This window comes from Rhipicephalus sanguineus, chromosome 2 (genome assembly GCF_013339695.2).
Source record: "Rhipicephalus sanguineus isolate Rsan-2018 chromosome 2, BIME_Rsan_1.4, whole genome shotgun sequence".
In the NCBI taxonomy this organism is placed as follows: Eukaryota; Metazoa; Arthropoda; class Arachnida; order Ixodida; family Ixodidae; genus Rhipicephalus; species Rhipicephalus sanguineus.
Genome location: NC_051177.1, coordinates 216,074,007 through 216,097,763, shown reverse-complemented (window position 1 = coordinate 216,097,763; position 23,757 = coordinate 216,074,007). Strand labels below are relative to the sequence as shown.

The 23,757-nt window shown below is 47.2% G+C and overlaps 1 protein-coding gene across 1 annotated transcript in view; it reads right to left on the bottom strand.

Moving 5' to 3' along the window:
* Positions 1-23,757, bottom strand: part of LOC119384076 (prothoracicostatic peptides) — a 221,574-nt gene that overhangs the window by 132,548 nt on the left and 65,269 nt on the right. The gene's annotated exons all lie outside the window — the stretch shown is intronic.

Below are 23,757 nucleotides of genomic sequence, written 5' to 3'. Positions count from 1 at the left end.
TATAATATATGGAATAGGGTGAGTCGGGAGACTCTGCGTGTTTGTTCGAGAGATGATTTAATGAGGAGTACGCTGGCGTGTGTAGTTCGATGAAATAAATCGGGCAGCACGACTTTGGACCGACTCGAGCGATGTGATTAAGTATTCTTGGTAGGGGCTCCAAATGGCGGAATTCCAGTTTGCTTCTAACTAAGGTTTCGTGTGCCATTTTCCTAATTTCCGGAGGGGACAGACGTAGTCTTCTCTTCAAGTAACCTAAGGACGTGGATGCATCAGTTACAGTATTCGAGATATGCTCCGACCACGACAGTTTGCTGGTAATGAGGACGCGTAGGCATCGATACGAAGACGTATGTGATAAAGCCGGAGAATGAAGTTTAATTTGATATATATCAGGCTGGTTTATGGCGTGAAACAACCGCGCATTTGCTCTTTGAGACATTTTTTTTAAATTTCCCGGATATCATAGGTAGCCGTGTAGCTAGTTTCTCTGTACATCTAAAATTTTGAAGTCCTTTTATGGTTCACGGCTGACCCAGTGGTTTACATACTTTTATTATCATTTTTTTGCAACACCTATTGTTTTTGCTGTTGTGAATTTGTTCTTGTATGGTGCTGAGGACAGTTCAATAATAAAAATAAAAGAATAAACCAGGCTAAAAGCGTCAATGCCATGAAATCGCGGAAAACAATTTGCTTCGAGAAAGTTATGAGGTGGGAAAACACAAAACTAAAAATGCAGCTTGGACGCTAACGAGCATAAAATCTTAGTCTATGTAGCAGCAGCAAGCACGAGTGCTGATTTATCAGTGTGAAATTTTACGCTTGCAACAAACTATCCGCAAGAATATGTTTCATGCCTTATATGTCGGAACAACTATGAAACATAATTGTCTGCACGAAAACTGCATAAAAGTAGAGACAGGCTTTTTGTTTTGAAATCTGTTTCTCTAGCACGAAGAAAGTTTAGAGTTTCTTTTTTTGTTTACACGTAAGAGCATTGCAGCCACACACGACATGAAGTTCAGCGCAAAAGATTTTTCTTGTGACCGTTTAAGCAGAAAACGACCGAATCCATCAGCGCCGCCTGCCAACGCGTGCTGGTTGAACTCTTACTTAAAAAAAAAAAGAACTGCGTAATGAACTTTTGTCGAGGAGTTCCTGCAGAGGTAATTTGTTTCTCAAGTCCACGCGGCCGCTTTATCGAGAGTTCGATGCTGCGTCAGTTCAGAACCTGACAGCACCTATCCAGGTGCTGGCCGCGAGAACGGTAGACTGCAGCCCCAAACGGTCGAAGTAGTGAAACCTGCAAGACCATGCTACGTCTTTCTTTCAAGAAGACGCGCTGTTTACCTTAAATTGCGTTGTTCAAAGCACTCAAGCTTATCAGCGTATGGCTGCGTAAGCACAGAACCCACTGTCTAATGTTTGCTTGTCATTTATGTCAAGGCGCTTTATCATTTTACGAATCACTTTATCCGGCGATGTATGAGGCGTTGTATGGATTGCCGCACAATTCAAGCTAGTGCGGCGCTTGACAACGCGCAGAGCCGCCACATCCTGATCGCAATAGGGGGACTAATTGGCGGGTTCTAGTACCCGAGACAAAGTACGCACTGAGCGTAGTGTGGACTGTGCCGGAGGTTGAAAAGACAGAACTTGCACTAAGGAAGACGCCAGCTAAAGATACGTCTCTCAAGGGGTATTCACACGAGGGAGAAATGCGCGGGGGACACGGGGGGAATGCGGACCTCGTGACCACGACGTCACGGATTAGTGAGTAAGAGTGACTCGGAAGTACCAACACGTATACACCAGAGCACGCCTGTCTCGCACCCAGGCTGCTGGCGAGCCGAGCGGATACTCTCGCACCCAGACGCCGGGCTGACGGGGCTGCCAAGGCGCGCGCGGGCTGCACCAAGTAAACAGGGCAAGCTGCAGTTCTGAGGCTTTAAAGTGCGAAAAAGTACCTGTTCACGCCGCTTCAGCGTATAAGAGCTCGTCTGGGCACTACTGCGTCGTCTTTGGATGCCAAAACAAGCAGCGCAACAAGAGGATATTAGCGTTGTCTGCGACGATTACGACGCGCCACGGAAATAGTGCCGGTGCGGTGTTTTCAGCTTCGCCGCGAGTGGATAACTGTGATTCAAGCAAAAAAACTAGGAGCCCAGTGAAAATGCGCGAGTAAGTACACTAACAGCGTGTATTCTGCAGTGTGATGCCCACCTATTTCATTTTGCGAACCTAATTTGCGTGACACACAGCTGGGTTGAAGGCAGCCGCGAGCTTTGTGTGGGGGTGCACTTCATACCTTTGAGCGTTTCCTTTGACGAAAATCAAGTGCAGGGTAGCGCTTTCAACCACAAGCAATCAGCATGCTTTGCCATTTTCAACGTAGTATTAAACTTTAGTGCTTTTGATGGCATCCACGCCTTAGAGATTTCGTCTTCAAGAGGTAATAAATGGCACGGTGCTCCTCAACAGCTGGCCAGAATTTCGTGCTTTCATTTCAGTGTTTGATGTCCCCAAATTTATCTGGACACGAGGCATGCAGCTGCACATAATACATATATTGGCACGTAAGTAAGCAGTACTCGCACCAGTGTCCTTTACGTCGCAGGCGTACCTAACCGGCTTAACTAAGAGTAGCACAGTTTCGCTTGTAAAGCACCATCCTTACAAGAATAAAATCGCGCAGGTAGCTTCCAAAAGCGATCGCTGAACGATACTGCAGGTTATACTCTCTGATAGCCCGCTTTTGTGAGCAAGACGCATTATTGTAAGAGCGCTCGTGAAACAAAAATTACGTTCCGCGAAACTATACCCGTAAAGCGTACTCTGATTATTACGCGATGCATGCTGAAATAATGAGCTTTCACAAAACTTTGTGCACAGCTTGTAATATGGGGCAACAAAACATCGTTTCACTCTTTCGCGAGCTGCACGGCAATTACGATTCACGCGTACTACAGCGAGAACGTTTTTTTACAAATGTAACAGCGTACGTATCTGACGAGGTTGCTTCCGCAGCCCACTCAGCACTTACTGTATACATTGTGGACTTGCATGAGCAAGTTGTTCTTGATGTTCCAATAAAATCAGCGAAAATGTCTAGGCTAGAAAAGACGCGAAACACGCTCTCCGACGGGCTGAGTTTCGGGAGTTTCACGTTTGCTCTGTGTAGCGTCTGCTGGCGTGGCAGCCCGCGCATGTTGTTTCGTCGTGTGTGCGATAGATGGCGAGACGCGCGATGCAAATATGGCGATGCGCATGGAATTCGCTGTGTTCTGGTCTATAAGGCATGTAACTGAAGGCATTTCGATGCTGAAAAAAGACGAAGTACGGAACTTTGGTCACAATCGCACCAACCATGTCTACTATGATGTGTCTGCTGAAAAGTTATTGCTTCCTGTGTAGACATATATGGTGAATGTGTTAAGGCGTTTATTTGTCGGCGCTCAGCGACAATACACAATGACGACAGCCAAGGCAAACCACGGACTTTCAGCGCGAGCGGCGTTCTTTCAGGAAGGAGCCGAAGAAGACGACCCATTAGAAGGTGCTGGAGAGCGCAACCCATTACACAGTTCTAAGGCTCCACTAGAAATGGTTTAATTATGAGATCTCTTTTATTAGGTGCAATCAGCCTCTACCCCGAAGTATTGTTCATGTTTTAAATGAGGAGCATTTCTTAGTCGCATCCGCGGCGTCGGCCGCCGTCCACCCCACTGCGCATGCTCGGCTCGCCTCGTGCCGGCAGCAAGCCTCTCCTCTCCCTCCCTCCTCTCCGTTCCTCCCTCCTCTCGATCAAACGCGGGCGGTGTGTATATAAGCGGCGGAGCGCGCGTTCGGAATTCAGTCAAGGGCGTCTTTACTTAGCTTTCGCTTGACTTGACGCTTTGCTTGACTCGAGTAGATGCGATGGAAACAACAGTACCTTTAATCAGCGTCCGACCACTCGTTGAAGGCAACGTTACCCCACCCTCACTGTCGTCGGCGTCAACAGCAGCAAGCAACGCAGAAGACAAGGCTGCGAAGAGACGAGCATACGACGCTGAACGCAAGCGTTTGAAGCGAGCTGCGGACCCGGAACTTCGTGCACGCTGGAGCCGTTCAAGTCGTACTTGGTGTGCGCATCGTGTAACAGTTAAGCATTCCCAAACCATACCCAATTACGCAACATTCACGCGATACCCCCACCACTCTGCGACGCATTTACTTGAGTTCCCCCGGTGGGAAGATGCGGGCGACTTTTTCCAACTTTATTCTTGTGTTCCCGCAACCTATCATTGATGCACCTTCCTGATTGTCCTACGTAACTCTTCCCGCACGTTAGCGGGATGCTGTAGATGACCGCTGTCTTTTACGTGCGCTACAAGGAAACTTACTGAAGACGTGCTACCAACAAGGCCGCATCGCTTCCCTCGCGAGCATTTGTCCCCCGTGTGAATACCGGTTCAGCGCCAGCGAGGGGAAGTGCACCGAGCTGGCAGTGTTTTCGGGCGCGACCGTGTACCAGCACCGTCTGGATGTTGACTTGGTGCAACGACTTTCTTTGGCAGCTCGCGCTAGCTCAGCAAGGCTCGGTGCGTGATGAAAGTAGCGATGGAGGAAATCTAAAACACTGGTGATATAAACGCTGCACAACGACACAGAGGTCGTGCAACTATAGTTACGTAAACGTGTTGGGCGGGGGGAGGGGGGGTGCAGAAGCAAAAGAAATGTCTAGGAATTCAAACTTGACTAAATGGTGAAGTGATTAGGGGGCATGCCTTTAGTTAAATGCATTATCGAGGCCACGTGCAGCCGCTAGTTATTGACAACATTTAATGGGAAAGATGCAACATACTGACCTTGTCAAGGAAAGGCGTAGGCACAGTACCTACGCGAGGGTTGAAGGGGCAAAAATGAATGAAACTAGCAAGAAGCATTTATAGACTAAGAGCATATGCGAACGAAAAAAAAAAAAACTTGGCTGGGAGTAGAATAACTGTGGACGGGTAGTGATGGCAGAAATTGAAATAAAGATTTGACTGATCGTGCTATAGGCCATGTTATTCGGGGATAAAAACGCGCACCTGGAGAATCTAGACGGCTGTACTGAATCTAGCGGCTAGCATGGTCTGAATCTGCAACAAGAGCCGAACCGTATACTTCTTAACAGAAATAATATGTGCCTTTGAGGCTTTGACAGAAAACATGGGGATGCAGAAATAGAGGGTCGTATTACCACTATGCGTTCACCTCAGAAGCGGTCTATAAACGAATAGTCGAAATGACGATACATTCATTCATTCATTCACAAAACTCCATCTGTAAGAGTCCTGAAGTCCGGTCTTTTCAAACCGAGGAGGGCCGCGTCCACGTCAGCACCGTCAGGCCAAGCCTTGTGATGATAGATGAACACACGGAAAATAGCTTGGGAAGCGGTCATAAACGTATACCCTTCAAGCGTAAATAAGATACCGCTGCTGTACAAGAAGCAGTGACACCACCATAAAGCTTAAAGGGGTCATGAACCACTTTTCCAAGTAATAATCTAATGGCCTCAGTATCGGAGTGTACTGCCTCCCGAATCGATTGCCGCAAAAATTTCTCGAATCCGTCAAGAATCGGCGGAGTTACGGGGGTTTGGCGCACGCTCCCAGCGCTTTCTCTCTTTTCTCGTGCCGGCGAGCGCACTGGAAGCTAGACAGGGAGGGATGGCACGGGGGAAAGAAGTTACGCCAGCGCGCGTCATGAAACGCGATCGCTCTCCCGCTGTGATTCGCTTGCGCGAGTGCGGCTACCGTGTACTGAGGAGTGCGGCGCCGGCAAGTGGTGGCACCCCGCGGCAAGAAGCGCATCTGATCCGAACGCCGCTCTCGATTTACGTCGGCTATCGGCCAATAAGCATGCTATGTCTCTTGCTACGTACAGCGGACAGACGCCCCGCCCACCGACGAGAGTGAGAACCGGCCTCTGTTTGAAAAGAGGGTGCCTGGGGAAACGGCAACTTCGCGCTCCGCTTGTGGCCATTACGCGGCGCGCACGACTGTAATATTTGGCAGAGCAGTTCATAGCCGTGTCAGCTTTCCGCAGGATGTGTTTTTTCAGCAAGCCCAAGGAGTGCTTCATGACCCCTTTAAAGGGGCACTGACACAAAATTTCGCGGCCGAGATAGCCTGCGGGATCGATTACCGTGAACATGCATATATCATGTGCAAAATATCAACAGCGAATATAGCTTGGAAGGTATTTTAAATGAATGCTGAAGTTTGCGTGAGCGATCGACATCCTCGCTCTATTGACACTGCTGCTTCCGTTCCGTGACCACGCTGCAACAAGTTATGATGACGTCATAGCCGCCATGTTTTTTTTTTTTGTCGCGTTTGCTCCTGCAGCCTACTGCTCGGCGGCTGCTCGCGAAACATGCGGAAGTGCGTCACAGTTCTGTGTGCTCACGTGATCGAGCGCTGCACCCGCTAAGTGGTGATAGTTGGACCCGGAGGCTTGTCGTTTTTGAAACCGAAACTGACACAGGCCGGTAATGAGGAGCCTATAATTAATTATCTGTCGCACTCTGCGGCAAACGATGTGCCGTGTTATGACTAACAGGCCCCCAGCAACACATTGCCGCAAAAAAACGCGAGGCCAACATTTTTGTGTCAGTACCCCTTTAATGAAAAGCATCCAACAAAATTGGCAAATGATATAGAAAAGAAAGGAGGCATTTCCTACAACAGATGACGAGGAAATGGAGAAGGCCATGCAGCGGGAGATAACAGAGGTAAAGAGCTGCTGGAGTAGAGACACAAAACCGCCTAACAAGAAAATAAAGAAAGCCGTACATACCTCCAGATAGGTCGAGAAATTACACTAAAGCTAAGAATGTGGAATTGTAGGTAGGATACATACCTGTGAAACATTGCACTGGCGAACAAAGGCGTGGACAGGATAGCGAGAGGCATACAACGCCATACAACGAGACATACAACGATCAGTTGGCGTTGAAGTCTGGCGTCTCCTCCTGTCCTCTCCATGTCTCTGTTCTCCAGTACAATGTTTCACAGTATTAACCAGAACCAAATAGCAAAACTGCCAACGCTTAGAATGCTAAATTGAAAAATTTCGGGAGGGGTGCTTGAACCTCCTACAACCGCCCCCTCCCCCCATGGCCAAGCCAGTGGTGTGTGGGGCATGTAACTGTTTTGACACTTTACGCCTATAAAACTCTCCTTGTTAATTTTTTCTCTGTAAGACTTATCCTCTGTGACTAACCTTAACGAGGTCGCCCACACCCGCGCGAGCGAGCTAACCCACCGCGCCGGGTTGGACGGAGGCGGTACCTCGGGGACTGGTCTGGAGGTCTTTCGAGATCCTTTATTCGCGTCCAACGAGGTTTATAAGCACTACCAGCTGTCTCCACTCCAGGCCGTAGGCTGCCACGCTTTGAATGCTGCAGACCAGGTCTTATCCTAGTCTATAAACCCTAAGTTGTAGCACGGACGCTTTTCAACCGGACTGTCCCGATTGTGGCGCGCGAAGCACTTTTGATCAGATGCTCTGGCGGTGTCCCTCCTTACGGGGCCCTCAACGCCTCACTGAAGAAGAGTGGTGCTCCGAGCTGAGGAGCTCGAATCTACCACATTTAAGGGCCGTTCAGAGGGCCCATGACACGGCGGTGAGGCTTGGCCTCCTCGCCCCCACGTGGGAGCGGCCCGCGGCGCTGCCGCCCTGAACGGCTGCGGTGTGCGGTGCTCCTCAGGACTATCTTAATAAAGTTTATTGTCTGTCTGTCTGTAACTAGCGTTCTTTCGCGGGGAGGTGTAATCATGTGACAAATGAAGCCGTATCAAGAGAACCCGAGGATGAAGTGAGCGTGCACGTCTCTCGTTCACAGAGTCACACAAGTCGACAGGATAGCTTGGATATAGCCATTGGCAGCCGACTAATCAGCCGCATATCATCAGCAAAGCCCTCAACAAGACACCTTGACCGCATGCAGACCACAGAAGCAGATCCCCACTGTGACTAGCATCATGACAGCACCATCGGCGGACTTTGGCATCCTAAAGTCGCGGCCGCTACATAAAGGAAGGTTCGACCTGCGGCGTCGCGTCGCCGTCAATAGGCGAGTGCGTCTCGGCTGAGTTGACGGTTCCCGCCGCTGTTTTTGGTGAGGACGCCACCGTTCAGGGACACAAGATGGACGCCGGTTCGTGCCAGGGCGTGGTCGCCTCGGTTTTACGCTTTTACCGCGAAGCTGCGTACCTGTCGTTGGTCGGAAAATTTTCGTCGCGTAAACACATAACTATCATCATCATTAACGGGTATGTACCGCAGAAGTTGGGCAACAGACGGGCCGCGTATAACAAGGGGGTGAGAGAAAGAGAAAAGGAAAGATAGGGAGAAAGAAAGAAGGACTGAAAGAGAGAAAATATTGGCCAAGAAAATTGCTCACGAGGGGGCGGTATTCGAACCCGCGTGACCATGATCCAAGCAAGCGTCTTAACTACTCGACTATACAGGCACTTTAAACATTGAAGGCAAACGGTATATCGTTCCTTGAAACCAGGCATATAGCATAGAGATCAGTATTCGTTTCAATAAAGAAAAGCACAAAACAGGCATCAAAACCACATGATAGATGATAAGGCACCTCTGAACAATGGGAACACCCTCCCACGCTTGCCGGTAGAGATTAGGTTGCAGCTGCTTTGCACTTCATACGAGGGCTTCGAATCACGTCAAACGACCCTTTCTTCTCCAAGCGCATGTTTCTCACTTTCATATATAAACATCTTCCACCTCATTCAGTTCATTCTAAGACTGGAACGGAAACTAAAGACATCAGAAAAACAGCGTGAATACAATGCTCGACGGAAGGAACAAATTCGTCCGGCTGAAAATGGTCGCGAAACCAATCACAGCGACCACGCAACGATTATCTCTACAATTACTCTAAAGTAATGAAAAAAAAAAAAAACACGCCCTTCCCCCATTACCATGTGTGGTGTTTTATACAGCTTCGCTTGACATTCACGTTCGCATGGTGGGCTTCTGTTCGTTTGCTTTTTGCGTGATCGTGTGTGTGAGCGAGTTTTCTCGTGCTTGTCTAGGGTTCTTTGGTGGGCGCTTGCATGGCAGCCAGCCTTTTTTGTAGTGCAATGCAGCGAAACTGTTGTGTGTCGCTCTGCGACTCAACGTCAGAAAATACGCCACTGTGAAATATCGCGAGCTCCCCTGCGGCGTTGAAAAGCGTTGCTTAAGAATATCTCTCGCCAGGGGCTGTCGGGAAAATGAAGCCAGTAGGTGTCAAGTGATAGGTCTCTGGCATATAAGTTGTCGCGTAAATCTCTCTCAAGGAAGGTTCTCCGTTTACAAGGAAACCCTTCTTTGTTTTTAATGAAATTGCAAGAAATGTGTTGAGCTGCTGGTCGAATCATGTCGAATCAACTTATGTCGCCGGCACTTGCACTTGTAAAGTTTCAATAACTAACTGCACGTAATTTGTTTCCAATTTATGAATTAATAAGGTACATCCACGTGTGTAGAAAGAAGTTGTTAGGGGTTTTTAGTTTGTCCGTATACTTTTTAACGTCACGGTGGTACCGGAATACCGGATTTGTTTACCATGTTACCGGTACGCATGTTTTAACAAAGTTTTAGCTTCCTATACGTAAGCGTTTACGTACGTCTTCTTGGATGTGGGCGCGAAAAAGACAAGGACGAAGGGAAGAAAGTACGCACAGACTGGCGCTTATCGTCTTTCCTCTAGTTTTCCATTATAACGGACGCATGTGTTCCTATGAAGTAAATAGACATAGCGATGGGATGTTTCAGGCAGAAGCTCTCGATATGAGTGCGTTACATTCTCACGCATCGGTCTGTCATCCAAGAAGCATGACAGGCCAACAAGCCCGCATCGCTACCTTCGTCAGTTTACGAAAACGACTAGATGGTGATGATAACTACATTTAAACTGTATTTATTTTAAATAATATTCAATCACGGCTGCGGCAAAATTGTAATAGGTTTTTTTTTAGTGTATGCGGTATTCCGGTATACGCAAATAGGTGTAGGACTAGCGGGTTCTTTGTTTTCGCCTAGTGCTTTTGAGGGAAAAAAAGATTAAAAAGGCAACTCACTTGTAATTACGCCGTTGCAAGGATTTTAAACCAGTAGTATAATGAACCACGTTTCTGCAATAACAATCTTGTGCTTGCCTTGTTCATCTAGGCCCCGACAGATGGCACCGCCTCTCCGGTCTCTCAGGGGCTTTAGGCCTCTCACGTTTACGGCTCCTGAATTCTAGGTCAGTCTAGCTTCGGCTTTCCTACTCAAACAACGACGTCGTGATTGGCGCTCGCACTTCAAATTATTTTGACTCGGCGGCTAAAGTCTCCGTAAAGCGGATATCGCAAGTAGCCACGAACGAAGGTGAATTCGCGAGATATGGTGGTAAATTTTAATGTTGAACGCATCCGACGAGTAGTTTACGTTTCGTGAAAGCAAATCTACATTCCGTAAAGGTGAACGCATGCTCAGATTCCATCCGGTATTCCGGTAACACGGTAACGTTAAAAGTATACGGGTAATCTAATAGATTATTCTGAGAGTGGGTGGGTAGCAAGGTGAGCTTCATGCCAAGTGTGGGGGCGAGGGGAGCTGTTGGGAGAAACATGCCTATCAGGAACACCGACAGGAGAGTGGAGAGAGAGACGAAAAGCTGGATTTTGGAGGAAACGGCGCCCGGACCCTTCGGGCGCCCTCCTCAGATACGTGCCTGCGTCACCCGCTGCTTCATCTTGAAGAGAAACGTAAATCTACCGACAACAATTCGTAATAATCAGGAGATTTCATTTCGGGTGAGTTGTTGCATTACCTCAGTAAGTGGATACAAGTCGTCTTTCCTGTAGCTTTCCATCAGCGCACGCATGTGTTCCCATGAAGTAAATACACATAGCGATGGAATGTTTGAGGTAGAAGCTCTCGATATGAGTACGTTACATTCTCACGCATTCCGCGATACGATCACGCGGGCAGCCGCTACGGAGAATACTGAGGCCCACTGTACAATAAATTTTCACCCCTGAGGCACTGTGTTCACGTCTGTGGCTTAAGCATTATTTCTAATGGTGACTTAAATATTCTACCTGTAATGTGCAACTAGAAAACGCATTATTTGCGGCCTGATTAGAGTCATGCAACTAGAAAACGCATTTTTTCCGGCCTGATTAGAGTCAGTGTCACGCGTACCAACGCACTGTAAAAGTCTTCCATCACAAGCTGTCGTCCCCGACCAGTGGCGCCACAACGAACAAGCGGAGAACTAGGCCGGAGACGCCGTTTCGGCGCCACGAAACATGCCGCACCTTTCTTTTTTTTTTCTTTTTTATATAGCGGCCGTGCCAAAGTACACCGGATCAGCGGGCGATGGACACGTAGCGGACTGGCTTTAACCTTTTGGAACGCCACGCTACCGCTGCATCGTGGTCCGAACAGGATATGATCGCCAACTTCAATGACAGTGAGGACCGGTGAGGCATTCAAGTTTTATGTTGCACACATATTTCAAAACAACGAATCAGCGGAAACAATCAAAGAAGAGAGGATCACTCGTTTTAAAGAATACGATGAAGTCTGGTCTAAAACTCACCATCAGGAGGCATTTCAACTCGGTCATCACAGTAACAAGCAATCTTCACGTAGCAAGCATTTTTGCCAAACGTGCTTTCATGTTCGAAAATCGTCGACCACTGCCCCACCTTGTCAATCTTACGAATATACAAAATGCATTCGAACGCCGAACATGAATTTACCACTCCCACAAGACAAAGTAAAGCATCTGCTGACTGGAAGGCTCTCAAGACGTTTCCCGAAAAGACACAATCCTCCACCAGGTTTTTGTTTCGTAGATAAATCGGCATTTTCTACCAATTCACAGTACTTAGGACTCGAGGCATTACAAAACTACCCGAAGCACTTGACGCCTTGTGTCGCATTCCGGGCCCACAAAATGGCTTGGCATTACCTGACATCGCCATTGCTCGCACGCCTCTCACGATCGCTGCATTTACGCTGGACGAGCTGGCGAACGCGCACGAAACCAGACCACACCACGACTTTCCAGAGCAGGGATTTCTGCCGGAGATTTTCAGCTAAACTCTTCTGCAAGGTGTTAAGGCGGAATGCCAACATGCCCAAGCTCACGTTCTTTCAAGGACACAAGCATTCGCCATCAGAATCTCGTAAATCCATACATAGCTGCTGCGATTTCGTTCAGCTGTGAACCAGCGGAGTGTCGAAGGTATATGGATTTGAGCATTCTTTGCAGAAAGGAACGTCAAGGAAGTTTTCTGCACAAGCGATCTGCACCTAGGATGAAACCAACTAAGAAAAAACCACAGGAAACAACGAAAGAGACTGGAAGCTGCCACTTGAACAACGCAGGGACACATCCATCGCCCCATCAGCCTCAGTCATCGCTCACGCAAACTGGAAGCACGGCCGCTGTTTCAGCCACGACACAAAATCCGGCGCCTACAACATCCGACCTTTCAATGCTACAAGCATTATCAATCTTGTTCGTCCCTCACAACAGCTCAAGCCGTGTCCACGTGCAGAAAATACATACGTTATCCGATGTGGAACAGAAGTCTTGCCCGCCAGAGCTATGCTGCACGTCACCGGACTATGTTAGGAAGATCTAGTGAGGCCGTTGGGGGGCAGGGAACTACTATTGTTCATTTCTGTTCGTAACTCGAGCATTCTTTCTGGGGGAGGGGGACTCATGTGATGTATGAAGCCATTCCAAGAGAAGCCGAGGATGAAGAAGTGAGCATGCATATAATAAAGGCATGGCGTGTGGGCCATGGGACGTCTCCAATTCCAATCCATAGCGACACACACACACACACACACACACACACACACACACACACACACACACACACACACACACACACACACACACACACACACACACACACACACACACACACACACACACACACACACACACACACACACACACACACACACACACACACACACACACACACACACACACACACACACGTTTGCATTGTGAAAGGAAGAAAGCACACACTAACTCACCCAATCCTGAAACAAGAACGTTTAACAGTTCAAAGTCTAACGTGGAAGGCTATCGCCAGAACAACCACGTAAAAATTGTCTAGGGACGACCGAAACAAGGAGGCCCTCCAACTCCGTTGTTTTTTACGCTTTGTCTGAAGGGCGCGGCAGCAGAATAGCGACTCTTGCTCGTCTTGTTTTACATGCGTTATGGAAAAATGTCGAAGACCATTCGTGGACTACGTGATTGACATAGTTAAGCTAGCAACAATTCAAATGATTAACAGGAATCGGCAAAGAGGTGTGGCCACATATCAAGACCTAAGCTTTAACAAAGCAAAATCCAATGTTATGATTCTGAATGAGATAAAGAATATTGATGCTATATCGATGCAACAGCAAGCCATATCTAAAGCCAAGCATTGTAAGCGCCTAAGTGTAGAGAAAACCAATGAAGGAAAACCCTATGCAAGCGTGCACCAAGATTATAAGAGAATAAATGTTCAAAGCAATGGCGCAATAATAAACATGCACGAAGCCTTTGGTGTTACAATAAATATGAGGCGGTGCATGGAACTTGTAAAGGAGAGGGCAGATTGACTTTGAGGACCCACCAAAGAAAAAAAAGAACTATAAATGAGTCAGCGAAAGCAAATATAAGTTGGGCTTCATTTGCTGTGAGATCAGTAGGCCCAGTGATTTTAACGTGCAACGGTTGTAGCCAGTGAAAGCCGGTCAGACTGAAAAAAAAAGAAACAGCTACGCATGCCAGCATGCAAGAAAAGACACTAGCGACCAAAGCGCACAAGTAGATGTACACCCGTGAGCAAGAGCATATGGACCACGGGAGCGCGTGCCGAGAATATTGGTCTGTCCGCGTTCGCCAGAGCAATGCCCTCGAAAGCGCAATGCTCTCGCCGCCAAACGGTGCACACATAAATTTCGGCATGCACTCCCGTGTTCCGTATACTTTTCCTCACGGCTGTACAAAAGTAGCGTGAACACGAAATGGAGCAAATGATAACACGAGTTCGCGTTCAAGTGCAAATATATTCAAAACGTCAATAGACAGCGATCCGTCGTGAAAAATATCAAGCAGCAGAGACGGCAATGGAGTAAATGATGGAAAGAGGAAAGAAAGAGTATGATGATTTACAAAGGCAGGGCTTGCCGCAGTGGGCGACACCAGGGTATTTTGACGGACGGGGGTTGTTTAACGAGCATCTAAATGTAAGTGCAGCGTCGATTTTTGTATTTCGCTCCCAGGTGCGGTCTCACTAAAAAGCGTGGATGATAATCGTTCCAATTAAATATGTTGTGCAGAAAAGCCATTGAGATATTTTTTTTTATTTCTTGAGGTAATTCGAAACAACGCAAGACATTACAAGGATGCCTCGCATTTATAAATAAAGTGCCTTGCGGCAAGCCGAAGATGGCAAGCCTCGCTTCACCTGGCCGTTTCTTCCATTATTCACTACGGATTAGGCACGCAGGCAGCGGACATCGGTGACCCCGCGCCTCAATGATGGATGCATTTGGAGCGACCCTTTAGCTCTAAGGTGGAGGCACACGAAAGTAGACACATACATGTTTAACACGACCACCATCTGACAATGTGGCTACTATAGTAGTTCTCAGGAGTCGCAAGTACACTCTCACCACTGTAACGTATACGGTAACCTATAACGGCAAGCAACTTATAATTCACATGGTACGTGGTTGTTCAAATAACTTAATTCATGTGTTTTCTTCATTTTCCACGAATTCACTTATTAAGCGCACGCAGACGAATACAAAAAGGGAAGGCAACAGGACAAGCGCTTACTCACAACTAAAATATTTATTGAACAAGAAAGGATATAAATACAACCAACAAGTGATCGACGCATGCGTGACAAGACAATTATGGTTAAAATGGCGATAAACTATTGTGGAAAGTTATCAAGGAAAACAAACTCCTTCTCATGCAACAAAACTGAAGGTTCGCTGACACACTGATCCCCTCTTTTTCTTATATGAAATGCTTCAGTCATCTCTCGGGTTAGCTGATTGCTGCTTCGAAAAATTATTTCGGTATCACATAAAACAGGATAGCAGCCACACTCACTGCAATGTGCTGCAAGATGTGGAGCTCCGACGATTTAACCGCTGAATGGTGCTCTCTTAGACGCACATTTATGAAACGTCCCGACTGGCCAATGTATACTTTACCGCAGCTAAACGGGATCATGTACACAACTCCCAATGCGCACTCTACAAATTTTTTGTTGTGTTTAACACGACATTGAGGCAGTTCCTTGCGGATGCGTGAACAAATTGATTGCAGTTTATTTTTTGCCGAGAAAAGCACATCTACATTAAACCTATGGTACCTATTTGCTTAAGTTCGTGCGATGTTCTATGTAGATAAGGAATAACTGCTAGCCTCCTGCCCTTACGACAGTCACTGCGACTGCCCAAATGATCTCGTACATTGTTTTTTAGTTTCTTAACGATGTTGTTGCACACTGACCTAATGACATTTCGGGGATACCCTGCTAGTTCTAGCTTGTTGACCTGGTTGTCAAAGCTCATTTTCATTCTGTGTTGGCAAGACTTTTTCAGAGCAAAACCTAAATTAGTGTCGATGATGCTCCTTTTTACCAGCTTTGAGTGGCTGGACATGTAATTAAGTATAGGTTCTATAGATCTAGGACAATAGTACCAGCAAACATGTTGCGGTTCGAAGACCAAGTTAATATCAAGAAATTGCAGTTGGTTGAGATGCGGCAGTTCAAAAGAAAATTTTAGTTTCATGGCTGTTTCTCTAAACACTTTCAAAATATTTACTAAGTCTTGCGTCAAATCTGAGGAACTACTGAATACAAGAAAATCATCAACATATCTGAATACACGAATTACCAGTCCTGACAAATGCCTTTGAATTCCTACGTCTAGCTTCCCCAGAAAAATTTCGCTTAATATCGGAGTAACTGAAGAGCCTATACATATACGAGAGCGCTGGACACAGACTTCCCCCCCAGGTCACGAACGTTGACTTCAAGTAGAAACTGAGTAATTCTAGGAAGCTAGAAACCGATGTTCCACAATTCAAGCAGAAGGAAAGTTCATCATTATCTAGCGTGATGCAGTCTTTAACGCACGTCATCAATTCGTCATGAGGTATGGAATAGTATAAATCTTCTATTTCTATACTGAATGCACTATGTCAGTTCAAATCATCAGTGCTTAGAAACTTGACCACCGCTTCAGAATTGCTAACACGAAAAGGATCCGATATAGAAAGACACTCCAAATTCTTTTGCAGATATCTAGATACAACATTTTGCCACGTGTCTCTTTCAGACACAATCGCTCTGAAGGGCATATTGGGCTTGTGCGTCTTAATGGAAAAAAAATATATCGAGTTCAGAACGCTTAGCGGATTTCACCGTGGCGGCCAAACGTTCACAATGCATGTCCAGAAGCAATGAACGAGCCCTTTCCTTTATTTTTGAGCTATTGCACTTTACAGGCACAACATTCTTAGCAAGCGTTATCGAAGCCTTCTCAGAAAAAGTGCCCTGGTCTAAAACCACACAAAAAACAACCTTCTTTGTCCTCTACAAGAAGTTGTAACTTGTTACAAGGCATGAATTGACAAATTCGACGAATTCTGTCCACACCCTGCTTCCTACTTTCAGTCTTAGCGATGGCATCAAAACAGTCCGAGATACACCTAGTTCGTTCCTCATCCACCACTTGCCTGGAGATAGAGCGTGCTGACACCAGCTTGTCCACACGCTTAAGTGAAGGCTCGAAGCGAAACTTGGGACCGAGGCCGAGAACATCGAGCGGCTTGGCAGGAATGGTGAACTCGCTGAGGTTTAGCACTTTCCCTGCTTGCACCCGCGACTTCTTTTTCTTTGGAAGTTGCGGAAGAACTTGGCGCCAGAGAAACTCTGCCGATTCGTTACAAGTGCAACACCAGTCTCTGTAGAACGGCTGCCAACGAGTACCATGCCTAGCAGTGCATGAGACCTTCAACCAATCCTTATAGCACCTCACTTGCCACCACAACTCGGACTGCAGGATCCGGCACAATCTTCTTGAGTGTCCAACGGAGGGTTGAAACCACCCACACATGGCTTGAAGATCAGGAGGACAAGTTCCAAGTCGAATATGCCAAGAAGCCACCCTTGCCTTGCAAACACATGCGGCAATCATTGAAGCCAGCGTAGCCGGGTCTTCTCTGGCGCCAAGTTATTCTGCAACTTCGTAGGCAGTTCATCAACTAGTTGATGAACCGCCTTAGATTGCAGCATATAATTCGAAAGATTTATATCGTGTTAAGGGGGGATGCGGGGCTAAATGTCAACGTCTGAACGGCTGCACTAATTTTAATGACAATTTCAGGCATGGCTCATCTGTTTGATATTATGACATATTCCAATTTTCAGTATCGTAGCATGAACACCAAAAAACTTACAGCTGTTATAATGATGAATCATATATGCTAACATAGGAAAACTATCATTTCAAAAATAACAAAAATGTACGAGTTATTTATAATTTTTAGTCCTCTAGAAGGTTTGTAGTGCAGGACAAGGCCAGTCACGTAGATTTTATTACGTGTCTGTAAAAATGTCGTCGCTCTAAAAGCGAAGATTGCTTTTTTTTTCCTTGTCACTGCATGCCAGACTAGTGAACTTTTTTTGTGTGTTAGAAACTAATTAGGGACCAGAAAAGTGCCTTATCTTGTTCCTGACAAAATTTGTCTAGAAACAACCTTGTAAGCAGCTTTTGGTGAAACAGTTTGGAAGTGAGAGTTTTCCTAAGAGGCTCGTTCCACCAGAAAATGCGAACTGAGAAAAATTCGTTTAAAGATTTTACAACATTCTATTTATTTTGATGGTCAAAGAACATTTATCAAAGTGACCTCCTGGATAAATACGGCTTTCCTCATGAACGTGACACTGCTCTGTGACAATTTCATGCAATCCTCTTCAATTTTTCGCAGCTTTCGAGCTGTGAATGTCGCTCACAGCACGTGTTAATCGCAAAACAGACCACGCGCTGGTCGCTATGAACTCCCAGGGAAACGAACATAGGCCGAGTGGCAGGCAAAAACAGCAGCAAGAACACCGAATTGGCGCGTAAGCAGCTGCGGATGGTCACGTCATACGTTTCCGCCAATTTGAGCGTCAGTTCCAGTTTTCCAGCCACTCTGCTGTCAGCGCGTGGCTCAAAATGTGCCTCTAATTTATTTGTTTATCCTCTGATGTACTCTCGACAGCAGGTCTTCTGTGACGAAAAAGCCCGAAAATCAAACAATCTAACGAGGGCATTCACTTCGCGTTCGGCTTTCTTCCAGCTTTATTTGCAGCCGCGTCTTCAAAGGGTCGTTTCAGAGGCGCTCTCCCCAGCAAATTCGCGTCACCCTCTCGCAAAAAGAATTTTTTAACACGAAAGTGTTTTATGCCGGGGTCCACCAAGACTTCAGTGACGTATTTCCGTCACGGAAATGACGTGGAAAAAATATACACGATCAAATGGCAAAGAAAAGAAGTTTCGTCAACGGGCATCGAACCCACGACCGCTTGGCCCGCAACAACAGATGTCCGGCACGCTATCCACTGCGCCACGGTCACAGACTGTAGAGGCTTTACAAACGCGCCTTTTATATCTACAACTCTCCCGGTCGGCAGGGTGGTGTTGCCCTCTGGGAGAGGTAAAGTAATTCGTCATTACTGTGGCCTCCGCGATTAGCACCTGCAACGCTTTACACGTCCGTCCCATTCGGCACGTTGTCAATGAATTAACACACCGCGAGGTGGCGACCTTAGCCCTAGCGTCGTAAAAGCGTCGGCCTTGTTTATATCATCACGCTAATCCAAACCAAAAGTAGCTCTGCGACGCGCGTCTGCCTCACCTGGCTGTAACACCGCGTTCTCCGCTCACGCGTTCGCTGCGAGAGAAAAAGCGGCCGGGCTACCGGGGCGGCACGACGCGCTTTGCGTTTCCCTCTAGTCCGGCCGTGATGTTCAATCATATTTAACATACCGCGGGATGGCGACCAAGTTCTTCGTCCAATATGCGACGCTCTTCTGCCTATCGCACCTCGTTCTCTGATTACGCTTTCACCGGTAACTACAGCTATCACAAGCGATTGTTTTAATCATTTAGCATGGACGTTAGTCGTCGGGATGGAGATGTACCACAAATCATCAAGTGGGTACGTCCACGTTAAACGGTGCTATAGCTGCCAGACATCAATATACATTGTGCAAACTCTCTTATATCAATGTACAGTAAACATTCTGTTAGTTCTGCAAGGGCACGCTGTACTTTCGTGTTATTCCGATTCCTATGACGGAGGGAGCAACCATGTTTTTTTATTCTTTTCTGCTGTACAGATGACAACCAAACTTGGTGACCGTATTCTTTATGAACGATCTGTCCAGAACAACTCAAATTTGAAAGTGCGTATTTTTTTCGAAAATTGTGTTGTTAGCCCCGCATCCCCCCTTAATAACAAAGGGTGCTGGAGTTGCCATTTATGTTGAAGAAACATAGTCTCACGAGGTGCTGGATGATTATCATGTTGTTAACGACGATATTGAATGCCATGGCGCTTCGAATTCAATGAACAAATTACTATAGTCATATATAGACCACCCATGAGAACAAAAAGCCATTTGATGCGTTTCTTAGAGAACCTACTCTCCAGTTTTCTCGAAACAATAAAATTTTATTTATTGGTGACATCAAAGTTAAGACGCATACAAGTTGACGCGCTTTGGGAGCACGTTCTGGCCACCATTGAATCCACGCTACCTAGGACCACCGACATGGGTGCCACCATGTTGATGGTTAGCTTTGTTAGCTGAGGTGGTCAACCTCAGTTTGGAGCAATCACGTTCAGTGGGATAGCTGCAGTTAGGCGTTCCGTCTAACTGAATGTAACTATGATTTGCGGCAACTGAGGTTCGTCGTAAATGAGGTTAGCGTGCCCGTGTAACTACGGTATTAGGAAAGGTACGGCTTATTCGCAGAGGGCAGCGATTACCGCAGTTTAAGTAGTAGATTCGCTAGAGGACGCCCCTTGAAGTGGCAAGGACGCAAACATTGCTGTGACACATTGCCGCCGGCCAAGCTGCTCCTAGCTGGGCCGCCTAACAGCTACAGACCGCACTTTCCCACGTAGGTGCACCCTATGGGCGGCGTTTCGAGCGCTTCGGCGTGGATGGTGCGGTTACTGAACATGTTGGATGTCGTCATGCAGACGCCAGAACGGAGTGAACCGCGTGCTGAATAACGAGAGTTTGGTGAGCTTGCACTTTAGCCAAACAAAAAAGTAAGTACTCTTTGAAGAAGAAATAAAGAAAACAATGAGAAAGATGTACGGTACATTCTTTTGGGCATCACACACGAAGGCATCGATTGCTCAATAAGCAGCTACGGCTGTGTCCATTTTCTTCTGGCCGGTGATCATTTGCACGAAATTCATACCGCATACTTGCCTAAGACGGACTATCTCTACTCGCACCACCGTGACATCGATAGAGAGAAGGCTCGGTCTTAATGAGATTGTCTGGGATCAATAATTGACTCCTCTGGGTGCTGCGAGGACGCATGTGCAAATAGTAGGGGATATCGAGCTCTGTTCAAGCGCCGATGGACGTGTTCGCGCTGCATGTAACTGCCACTGAAGTGTTTCACTGAATTAAGGGAACAAGTCTGCCAAATCAACAGCCCAACTATCATAGCCAGTAACTCGTAACATTGTCAGCGCTATGTAATTTTTAAAAGCGCAACTGTTTAGCAAGTTGTTTCTTTTGAGTCGATGCAGAAAACTATCATCATCATCATAGGCGTGCGCAGGGTTCCTCATAAGGGGGGGGGAGGTTCATCGCAGCGCCCCCCCCGCCTAATAAGTCAATGTACGAGGCAGATTTTGCGCCCCCCCCCTTTAGGTGACTAGGGGGGTCAATGTATGGGGCAGGTATGCCCCCCCCCCCTCTTAGATGACTAGGAGGAGCGGCCGCCCCCCTGACCTCCCCCCCCCCCCCCCCCGTGTGCACGCCTATGATTATCATAAACGGGTATGTGCGACATAAAGTGGGAAAATCCCACTACTCACCAATGATTCACTAAAAATGAAGAAGGCAACAGTTAGCCCAACAAATGGCCCAAAAAAAAGCGACGGCGGCGAGCTGAAGGCCCCGAGTACGTACACCGAGAGAATACTAGGGAACGGGAAAGGCAACGGCTGCTGCGAGAAGACCCCGAAGCGATGGAAAGCCTACGCCAACGACGACGTGCCCGTAGATCTATGAGAATTGGGAACGCTTGGTTTGCGCGAGTTTCTGTTTCTAGTGTTTGGACAACCGTGCCGTGCCTGTGACTGTCTGTGGTTTAAGTCGAACCTCTCTGCTCTGAGAATCAACCTAGAAACAACCCAGCATCACCGAGCTAAAGGCTTGCAACAACCTAGAAGCAATCTAGAAGCTGCACCACCTAGCTAAGGCCTAGAAACAACATAGAAGCAACCAGATTAGTCTTCAGAATCGTCCACTTTGGATGTTTCAAGCTTTGCGCGACTTAGTGCAAGCTTCGCCAAAATTTTCAACTAGGACATGGTCATCAATGAATGTGGGACATCTGATTATCGAGTGACTTGTGGAAAACATTTCTTTCAAGAAGTATTTGTGGTAAATGTATCGCACTTTACGGAGGGCTTACATATTGTTCATAGACGAACCATAAAAACCACGCTGGAGCGAACAGGTTACTGGGCAGCTGCTTTGTAGTCGCCAAACATGGTGGTGGTGGTTCTTGAGCAATGCATTCCAGAGCAGCACAAATAGGCGCTGGTTTCGCAGTTGTCAATGAATATGCGTAACCTTTAATTTGATTTATTCCTGAAATACATGCAAATAAGTAAGTTAATTGGCGCACTAAGTGATTAAAACGGAAGCTCACAAAACCTATTTTCTGTTAGCCGCTTGTCTTTACCGTAATCGTAACCCCTGCATTTTTACACGTTGTTAGGAATTTGTCGCAGTCATTTTACAAACACTCGGTATTTCCTGATCAGGCGTGTGAACAGAGAGAATGTGACAGATATGTCGATGGGCATCGCCGCCGACGTCTTTAACGCCCGTGGGTGCTATGCACGATGGCCCGAGTTTGGCGAAACTCGGGATCTTTCCGAGCTCTGGCGACACCCCCTTTTGAACAAGCTAACAGTACGAGAAGGTGAAATCCATTTCTCAGCGCGCGCTCCGTTCCATTGGTTACGACGGAACGCGGCGTCACGTCAAGGCCGGTCGAGAGGTCGGGTGGTGTCGTCAAACTAGAGACACCTTCTTTCATTTGTTTGTCGTTCCACTGAGTGCAGAAGTGCATCCATGCAAGGAAAGTGGCAGAAAGTTCTACTAACTATATTTTTGTGTGTGCTCGGGCCGTTTGAATTCACTTTCAAGCGTTTAATCTCTGCACTAAGCATCCTTTAGAATAATCAGCCCCGTGGTCTCTGAGATTAGTTCCGACCGAGCGCCTTACAAAACTGCGGCTGTAGCTAATCGCCGAGGCCACGTGTATAATCACCATGGTCGGCCTGTACATTCTAGCGCGTTGCTCGGCCCGCGCGCGCCCTCTTTGTCCTCTTCTTCATCGTCTGCTCGCTCCCCGAGCACATGCGCCCGGCTGATTAGCTAATCGGCTGGGCGGTATACCTAGACAGCGCCTCCTCTAATTTTCTGTGCCTGGGCGAAGGAGCGGAGCGCAATGGGAACCGACCGTCGGCGTTAGTGCGGCTTTTAGCCGCCGGGCGCCGCCACCGTAGTAGACAAGCCGTCGCGTCGTCGCTCGCGGAAACGAATGCCGTGGCTGCATTGGAAGCTGCTATATGGTTCACTTTTCGGCTGTATTCGCGTTGTTTAAAGTATAATGAAAACTTGTAAACTGGAATCATGAAGCACTTGTCGTTCTGGGCAACCAGCCCATTTTGAAGGCATGTGTCTTTCGCGGCTATTTGATCGAGACGCTCGCGCGTCGTCTGCTAGCCCGATTCCAGAGAGCGCATGCCAGTGATGCGCGGAAAATTGTTTTGTCATCGTTACGTTCGCTTGACTGAGAGTCGGTTATTGACTGTTTGAAAGTCGATTTTCGAAAGCAGCATTTGCCATGAGCTAATACTGCAAACTTGGGCGCTTAAAGTTCCCCGATGCGTGCTCCCGTCTACTGGTGTAGCACACTATACGCAAGCCATGAGTTCATGCGCTAAATAGCGTGAAATGTCACTAAGCTGCTTCCAGTGACAATGTACATAATGATTGTTAGTTGCTTCGCCGGTAGCGCATGTAGTGTCCATGGGCTCCGATTCTTCAGCTTCGGGACCTAATGTCAGCGCTGCATGCACATGACGGCGATCGCGAGGCAGCGTTGCTACTGGTACTACATGCATTCGTTGACTGTTCGGACGCAACACGGTAACGTTTGGAGATACTTGCCATGCTTGATTCGGTTGTTACCTTGGTCTGCAAACGTGAAGGGTAGTCTGCAAAGATTGACACTACTGCATCCTTCGTAAGCCGCCGCTTCTTATATTCTATGAAATCTTCGCGTCGTAAACGACGGCTGCATATTCTAGTGTAGTTTGAAGATGTATTGGGTGACCAATTATCCCGCCTA